Source organism: Struthio camelus, chromosome 19 (genome assembly GCF_040807025.1).
Source record: "Struthio camelus isolate bStrCam1 chromosome 19, bStrCam1.hap1, whole genome shotgun sequence".
NCBI lineage: Eukaryota > Metazoa > Chordata > Aves > Struthioniformes > Struthionidae > Struthio > Struthio camelus.
This window is the reverse complement of record NC_090960.1, coordinates 13,266,539-13,275,939: the sequence shown is the minus strand read 5'-3', so window position 1 is coordinate 13,275,939 and position 9,401 is coordinate 13,266,539.

Genomic DNA, 9,401 nt, shown 5'->3' with positions numbered 1-9,401 from the left:
CAGACAGTCATCACACTAAGGGATCACACAGAATCGCAGAATCGTTTAGGTTGGAAGGGACCTCTGGAGATCATCTAGTCCAACCTCCCTGCTCAAGCAGGGACCTCTAGAGCATATTGCCCAGGATCACATCCAGACGGGTCTCCAGGGAAGGAGACTCCACTACCTCTCTGGGCAACCTGTTCCAATGCTCAGGCACCCTCACAGTCAAGAAGTTTTTTCTCAGGTTTAGGTGGAACTTCCTGTGGTTCAGTTTCTGCCCGTTGCCTCTTGTCCTGTCTCTGGGCACCACGGAGAAGAGGCTGGCCTCATCCTCTTGACACTCCCCCTTCAGATACTTGCACACATTGATGAGATCCCTTCTCAGTCTTCTCTTCTCCAGGCTGAACAGGCCCAGCTCTCGCAGTCTTTCTTCAGAGGAGAGGTGCTCCAGTCCCCTCATCATCTTTGTAGCCCTCCGCTGGACTTTCTCCAGGAGTGCCATGTCTCTCTTGTCCTGGGGAGCCCAGAAGTGGACACAGGACTCCAGGTGCGGCCTCCCCAGGGCTGAGGAGAGGGGCAGGATCACCTCCCTCCACCTGCTGCCAACACTCTGCCTAATGCACCCCAGCATACCATTGGCCTTCTTGGCCACAAGGGCACACTGCTGCCTCATGTTTAACTTGTTGTCCACCAGGTCCTTCTCCTCAGAGCTGCTTTCCAGCACGTCAACCCCCAGCCTGTACTGCTGCATGGGGTCATTCCTCCCTAGGTGCAGGAGCCTGCACTTGCCTTTGTTGAACTTCAGGAGGTTCCTCTCCGCCCAGCTCTCCAGCCTGTCCAGGTCCCTCTGAATGGCAGCACAGCCTTCTGGTGTGTCAGCCTCTCCCCCCAGTTCAGTATCATCAGTAAATTTGCTGAGGGTGCCCTCTGTCCCTTCCTCCAGGCCATGGAGGAATATATTGAACAAGACTGGAGCCAGGACTGACCCCTGGGGGACACCACTAGCTACAGGCCTCCAACTTGACTCTGCGCCATTCACCACAACCCTCGGAGCTCGGCCATCCAGCCAGTTCTCAATCCACCTCACCGTCCACTCATCTAGCCCACACTTCCTGAGCTTCCCTAGGAGGATGTGATGGGAGACAGTGTCCAAAGCCTTGCTGAAGTCCAAGTAGACAACATCCACTGCTCTGCCCTCACCTACCCAGCCAGTCATTCCTTCCTAGAAGGCTATCAGACTGGTCAAGCATGATTTCCCTTTGGTGTATCCGTGCTGACTGCTCCCGATCACCTTCTTGTCCTCCAGATGCTTAGTGAAGACCTCCAGGATGGGCTGTTCCATCACCTTTCCAGGGATGGAGGTGAGGCTGACAGGCCTGTAGTTCCCTGGCTCCTCCTTCTTGCCCTGTTTGAAGACTGGGGTGACATTGGCTTTCTTCCAGGCCTCAGGCACCTCTCCTGATCTCCAGGACCTTGCCAAGATGATGGAGAGTGGCCTAGCAATAACATCCTCCAGCTCCCTCAGCACTCGTGGGTGCACCCCATCAGGGCCCATGGATTTATGGATGTCAAGTTTGGACAAAAAATCTGTAACCTGATCCTCCTCAACCAAGGGAGAATCTTCCTTTCTCCAGCCTTCCTCCCTTGTCCCCAGGGTCTGGAATTCCTGAGGACTGGCCTTAGCAGTGAAGGCTGAAGCAAAGGCAGCATTCAATAACTCTGCCTTCTCCGTATCCTCTGCTCCCTCCTCATAGGATCCTGAGCTCCACCATCTCATGATACCATATACAATGTTGGACAGGGTATGAGGCTGTGTTCTGGGAATGAGACTCAGTGCAGAGCACATCCCAGGGTGTTTTGCGGTGTTGTTTTATTTCAGTGGAACTGTGCTGGTGTCACCTTACCAGGTTTTTTTATTAAAGTTGCTACACTCATTTTCAAAGTTCATGGCTTTATTGACAGTAGATGGTGGGGTGAAGGGGAAACCTCTGGCTCTGTCAGCTCAGTCAAAGTTACTGGCTATTGCAAAATGTGGTAGCATGTCTGGGACAGATCATACAGTCTGATCACCACTGGCTAACATCAGCGTCGTTAACCTTTTTCTAGCAGTAAAGAGATACTCCTTCCTACACAAATAAGTTGGGAAAAGCAGAGATCATTAAAAAAAAAATTACTGTTGGCTTTTCTGCATTTGCAGCCGTGCAAGGGGAGGTGCTCTGGAGGTCATTAATTCATCCTTTTTCCTACAAAGATAAAAAGAGATTAAGAGTATCTCTGTGGTTCTTGAAAATTCTCATGGCTCCAGTAGCAAGGACTTCTAGGAAAAGAGCAGTTGTCAGGAAATCACCAAGGTAAGTACCCCTAGGGGCAACTGCACTATGTTTGCAAATGACTGCCCTCTGCCATGGGCGGGAGCTGACCTTCTCCAGGCTAGACTGCCAGAGAAGAGCCAAATGTCCATCCACGGCTGATCAAGGAAGGAGCTAGCCCATAGCCAGGAATTTTGTCAAATAAATGGTCTGGTGAAGTTCTGAACTGGCCCCACTGCTTACTGGGTGATCTTTGCATTTCACCCAGAGCTCTCAATCTGGACCCACATATGGTGTGCAAGAGGATGCGACAGAGCCCCTTAGACACTGGCCAGCCTTGCTCAGAGGCAAGAGAAAGCCTCAGGGTGACCTGGAGTCCAGGAACAGGGCTTAAAAAGGAACCCACACTCCTCAATCTGACAGGGGACCCAGGCCATAGACCGCAAACTCCTCTTGCACCTCTGGACCCCTGTACAGCACCTAGCACACGGCTGCTGTGGGGTGAACAACAAGCAGGGTTTACACACCATGGTATCTGCTTCTCCAAGACTGCACAAACCCATCTGCAGAAATCACTTTCTCTCCCTGCACTTTTGCTTTCACTCTCCCAGGGTTCATGGTTAGGAGGGACCAGGATGCCCGGTCCTGTACGCACTCCCTAACCTGGCCATGATAGACATGATTCTGCCTGGTCCCAGGACCGCAGGCAAGCTAGGTTCAGGGAGGTGAGCAGGATGAGACTCTAAATTGGTATTTAACCCTCACCAGCCCAGATCACTGCTTCTACCTAGCAGCAGAGGTACCCAAGGACTGACGGCGTGGGAAGCAGCAGACTAAACAGCTCTTCCACCCTCTGCTACTTGGCTAACAATGATGTCACCTGCAAGCCTTTTCGTTACAGTCTCCAGGGCCAGGCACTGCCTCGCTACTTGGAAGTTCATTTTTCTGTCCCCACGCAAAGCTACTGCAGTTTAATTGTTGTTATCGGTCATGCTCAGGGCATGTAGCACCTACAAACATGGCACACTCAAAGGATGCTGCTGCCTTCCCTCCATTTCTGCTGTCCTGGCAAATAAATGCTTATTTGAGCAGTGGGGACTGCAACATGTCCTGTATCAGGCCAAGAAATCAACCCAGAATGAAAGGCAATCCCACAAAGCAAGCCTCAGAGAGACATGCTTGGGTTCCTGTGCAGCCAGGAGCTCCTGTGCTTGCTCTCCCGCTGTCACTGGGTGGCAGGAAGGGCCTGTTCAACAGGTCCCAGGGTGAAGGGAGCATGGCAGGCTGGTTTAAAGTGTTGTGGATGTTTTACTAAGCACCCAGGAGTGTGAGTGCATGCACTGATCTCATCCTGCCTGCCTGCTGTAGGGGAAGGCACTGAAAATAGAGACTGAAGGCTGGTGTTTCATTCTGTCTTTTACTGTGTTAAGGCAAACTAAGGTCTGCCTTTGTTGTTGAGCTCCCCACCACTTTGGCAGACGTCCCACTACTTTGGTGGGACCAAAATGGAGGCACTGCTGGGTCTGAGCTTCAGACACACGGCAATAACAAACAGCCCATAAGAGTGATTCGGACTTTTTGTGTCTGTCCTCGCTTCCCAGGTTGCTAGGAAGAGGGACCAACCAGAAATATCCTGACTTCAATGATGCAGCAAGACCTACTAATGGGGACAGACAGAAGAGATGGAACAAAGATCTTCTTGGAGGTGCACAGTGAAAGGATAAGATTCAATAGATGTGAGATGAACTGAATGAAATTCCAGTGTGATTTAAGAAGAAAAAAGGTCACGGTGATGGTAGTCACAGACTGGGACAGGGGTGCAGAGATTTGAGGGAGGATCTCCATCCTTGGAGAATTTCCAAACTCACACAGACAAGGTCATGAGAAACCTCATCTAACAAACAAGCTAGCTTTGCTTTGAGCAGGGTTTGGACCTGAGACCTCCATAGGTCTCTTCTGACCTGCATTATGCTATACTCTGAGCAGGACCCCTGCGCTGCCAGATGTCTGTGGGGATCCCCAGAGAAACTCCCCCAGAATGTGTAGATGATTTACACTCAACACTTTTGAAAACTGTGGGAATGCATACTTCTGCATCACACCAACCATGGGCATCCTCTGGGAGCTCTTTCCCATCTCACACATTCTCTGATGGCCTGAATGGCAAGCTCAGGTCAGAGGCTTTGCAATGCCCCGTGGTATAGGAAGTCCTCAGGTTAGAGAGCAGTTAGGAAGAGACTCAGGACATGTAGAACAGTGCTGAAGGTTCTAGACAAACTTTATTATGGATCAAACAGACCAGGAAGGTGTTCCAAGAACTTGCCTCCTACTCCTCTTTACTTCTAGTAACCCAGCAGCCCACTGTCCCTCCTCATCGCAGCATGGGTGGAGACCCCATCCGTATCCTCTCACAGCCTTCGTCCAAGTGGCTGAAGCTTTGTGGACCTCAAGGGCCTCCAGGGTGGGAAAGATCACATCATGTCCCAGTCAGGGTCTCTGGCAAGCGTTGGTCCCTTGAAGTGCTCCAGATCAGACCCAAAGCTCCAGCTGAGTCCTTCTGAACCTTTCCTCAGATTCAGAGCAGAAACAAAGACAAGTTTAGACGTTTTTTTTCCTAATCTCCACCTTCTCACTGCTCACAACACCATAGTGAGAAATCTTTCTAACACAGCCTACGCCCCATCTGCTCATCCATAGCCAAGCGGTTACCAGAAGTCTAGTGGAGCAGACCTTAAAACTCAGTATTAGCAGCCAGCTTACACAGAGAGGCCTCCTCAGAGCTGCTTCAGCAGATGGCCTTTCCCTTTGAGCCTCATGGGAGGTCTCTTCATGCCCACACGGGCTAGAGTCAGTGTTTGACTGTTTGGATTATCGGTTTGAGTGTGTCCTCATCAGGGATGGGTCAGGAGCTGTTCTTCCTTGGGCCTCACCTGAGGACCGGATGCCCTGCCTACTCTCAGGGCACTGGACTTCACCTTATCTGGATGAGCCAGCTACCATCTTTGAAGTTTCAGCCAGAAAAAGGACAGCCCAGGAGCAGAGCATCCTCCAGGTTGCTGGAGACATAGCTATGAGGCTGTGCCCTGCCTGAAGGGCTTTGCAGCCCCAACCTGGAGCATACAGCCAGCAACAGTGTGTGACTGGGCTGAGGCCAGACCTGTCCTTGTGCTCCTGAGCAGAGGGAGAACATAGTCATGGAGCTGTCTGTTAAAATAACAAACCCAGCAGGTGCCATTCAAGCCATAGTGCAGTGTTTGCGATGGTATGAATGGAAGGAAAAGCAACATCCTGCTTGCCTTTCATTAAGAATGGCATAGGCACCTGCTTCCAGCCTGCTAGCCCCAAGCAGAGACACATCCTTACAGCCTCAGGGGCTGAGGGGGAAAGGGAAGGAGGCACAGTCATGCCCAGAGAACAGTGCATCCTCTGGGGTCTCACTGCCATTATCAGCACGCAGCCCAGCCCCTCTGGCTGAACCCAGCCCCGCTGATGTTCTCAGTCTCCATTAATGAACAGACCTCCATTATTGCCTTTCTTAGCCCTGGCAGAAGTCCAAATGGATCAGCCTAGGAGTTCTAGCCAGAAGCTAATTGCTGCTCATTTGTAAAGTAACTGCAAGCCCTGCAGTCATTAGCAAAAGGGGTGAGAGAAAGCGACTGCGTGACCAGCAGCCACTGGATCTTGCCCAGGGACTTAAGAAATGGAGCCTACAGATCTAAAGCTAAAGAGCAGCTCCTGGTGACTGGCCTTCAGATGGGCTCGTGCTCCCTGGGAATCAGGCACGACGTTATACTCAGACCTTGTGCAATGTCAACATCTCTGTATTCCCCCAGGATTCATTGCTGCTCCAGAGGGTGGCTGGGAGGAAATGTAGATGATGAGGTCCTGGTGATGGCTGAGATTGCCAGTCCTTGGAGTGATATCTCCAGGTAGTTTGCCATCTAAGTGGGCCCTGTGGCTAGCCCTTTACCAGAGTGACCACCAAGCTGATCTGGGACCTGCTGTCACTGATGTTCAGCAGTGCTTCACAGCTGCTCTCTGCCCTCTTCCGATAAAGCCAATTCACAGGAGAATGAAAACTTTGGGACCTCTTACACTGCAGAGGGGAGCTAGGCAGGGTCTCTGAGGCTGGTCTGGAGATGGGCTCCCACTCCAGCAAATACTGTCACCACTTATGTCCAAGGATGTGTTTCCACACAGATCCCTGGAGATCCTAGATTCCACAGTGGCCACCTGCAATCCTGGCTTGTATCGTAGTACCTGGCAGCTCTGATCCACAAGGGATCCGAGTGGATTGGATGAGTCCTCGTCAGGGATGGGTCAGGAGCTGTGAGGCTCCAGGCCTCATATATAGTTAACTAAAGCAAACCTCAGTCCTTCCCATAACACGTATGTGTTTCCCAGCATGTGGCTTTCTCATTAAACCCCTGACTTCTTCACAACCAAGCCCCCCCTTAGCTGATTGTAAACACTGAGCTCTATTGTGGAGAGGCTCTATAGGCCATATAAGAACTCCTTTACATGTGCACCAGGATCTGTCCCTGCACCAGCAGTTCTGTGCCCAACAATGGCCCTGCAGCACCCCTGCGCACACCTCTCCTCAGCACCGCTGATCCGCCTGCACCCAAGGCAGCACATAATGGCCCCAGGGAGTGCCTCAGGCACCCACATGACAGCTCCAGCTCCCGCAGCCTCAGGGCTCTTTCTCATGAGAGCATCGGGCAAAACTTTACGGCCAGCGACCAGGAAGCAGTGGGATCACTGGCCAGGAACCAGCAAAGTGACCCCTGAAACAAGGGGGAAAGTTGTTTTCCCAGTCCAGTTTGCTGTTGCAAAATGTGACTTCATTTAAGTAAAACTCTGTGAAAAGAAGCTCTTCAGAGAGAATGTTTTTGCAAGTCTTTGCCAGCAGCTACTGGAAAGAAACAGTGCAGAGTTTTTGATGAAGTTCCAGCGGATTTTTCGTGGCAGGGTGCTGAGTTGACTAAAATGATCCGTAAGAGATGACATACATAGGGAAATGCAATATCTCCCCAGCTGGAGAGCAGGATGTTTCCCATGGTGCTGCTGCCAAGCAATGCAAAGGAGTGTGGGGCTGGCCACACACTTCTCTGTGCCATGTCTCTGCTACCGGCTGTAGCCCAGCTCCCATCCCCACGCAAGTGGGGGCTGAGAGCATGGGGACCTCGACTCTGTTAGGTACTCCTGCCGTGGGCATTCATTTGTCAGTGAGGACACTAGCTAAGCATCTCCTGTACTGACAGACCTCCTGTTCTGCTGGCAGCTCTCATCGTAGGCTCAGATAGATCTCAGTTTTCTCTGAGGCCTTAGAAAAGAGAGCAGAGTCTAGCACAAGGCCATGTCCCATTCATTGACACATCACATAGGTGGATAAGGTGAAAAGGTGGCTGCCATGAGCAGGAGATGGAGCCAAAAGGATCTCAGCTGATGAGACACAGGAATGTGGACGGCCAGCTGAGTTAGTATAACCCCTTAGCCATGTCCCACACCAGCCAGGTGGAACAAACTGGGCTGGCCCTGCTCCAGCCTCCAACTGACCTGGGCTCTCCAGGGGCCTTAAGCTGGGTGCAGAGGAGGGGAGGGAGCTTGGAGGAGCCTCCTTCTCAATTATTCATGATAAGATTTTAGCTGACGGAGATGGGCTCTCAAAGGCTGATTCCTAATGGAGCTTGCTGATGTGTCTAGCCAGTAAGCACTCCTGAGCCCTGAGCAATTCCCACCTCTCCCATCTCTGTACCATAAAAATGCCACCTTCTCCTGCTAATGATGCATTATGCAGCCATTACCCAGGGTTCACAGTCCTGCTGCCATCATGCAAGGATCTAGGGCTGTTAGGGTGGGAAGGGCAGTACATGCTCTCCAACCAGGGAAATCGCACATGCTGGAGCTGCCTGGGATCTGCCAGGGCCCATGGTCTTGCCTGCACTGAAGATTGATGGAGGGTTGGCAGGCCATTTGAGAGCAGCTTGCACAGGGAGGTGAAGAGATACCAGAGAGAGAAAAATAGGCATAGCTAGAGCATAGCATAACCTGCAGCCTCTCCCTCCTCAGCTGTTTTGAGGCAGAGGAGGGAAGGGATGACAGGGAACATGGTGGGGGAGTGGCACTGGAACAGCATCAGCTGGCACCCCAGGTCCTGCAGACCAGTTAGTGTCATCCTGTGTTAATGGCCTGCAGGACATCTCCATCTACAGGAAAAAAAAGATGTTATGGATGCTGGGTGAGGTAAGGAGGCAGTGGTGGAAGATGGGAACAGGAATGGCAAAGTTAATGGTTGGCTGTTGTGCAGGAAGAATGTGCTAAATGCTGCATCAGGAATGCCAGCCAGCCTTTTGGGTGTTCTGGCTCCATATGCTTTAACTCTTTTGCAACTTCAGACACTAGCCAGGGTTTCCTGGGTCTTTCACCCTTTCCTGTCCATGTTAGACATCCCATACCAGCTGGGTAAGCCTGGAAACATGACCCAGGCATAGGCACAGTCAAGATACTATGTAACCAAAGAGGGTGTTCATGAGGACCATTGTATCATGGGAAGGATGTTCAGCCCACCTTACATAGTCCTGTGTATGGTCCCCATACCAACTTTACTGTCCAACCCGCATTGAAATCTATGACGATCCACCCATTTGTCTTTTCATACCCCCAGCTTTTTATCCTCATGCAGGCATACCTCCATTTACTACCTATTCTCTTACTGACCTGAAGCTCTATCCATCTATCCATTCATTCATCCATCCCCATACACACATCGCCCAACTATCTATCTAGCTCAGAGCAGTGCTCTATGCAGTGATAACTCCACTCTGAGCACTTGGAGAAATGGCTCAAACCTGGGGTGGTTTTGGTGTCCTCTTCTAAAGACAGAGTATTAAACCCTTGTGTTCATGGTGCCTGGAATGACATTACCATAGGGGCCACAGGAGTGCAGGAGACCTCCCTTTAGGGAGGGCAGAGGGCATGTTGCTGGAGAAAGATCTGTACCCCCTGCTTCTCCTTGCAAAAGGAGAAGTATCCTCAGAGAGGATGCATGGGGAGACAGCTGCTTTGTCTGAGTACTCCCTGAACAGGCTCCCAAAACCTGCAACAGGT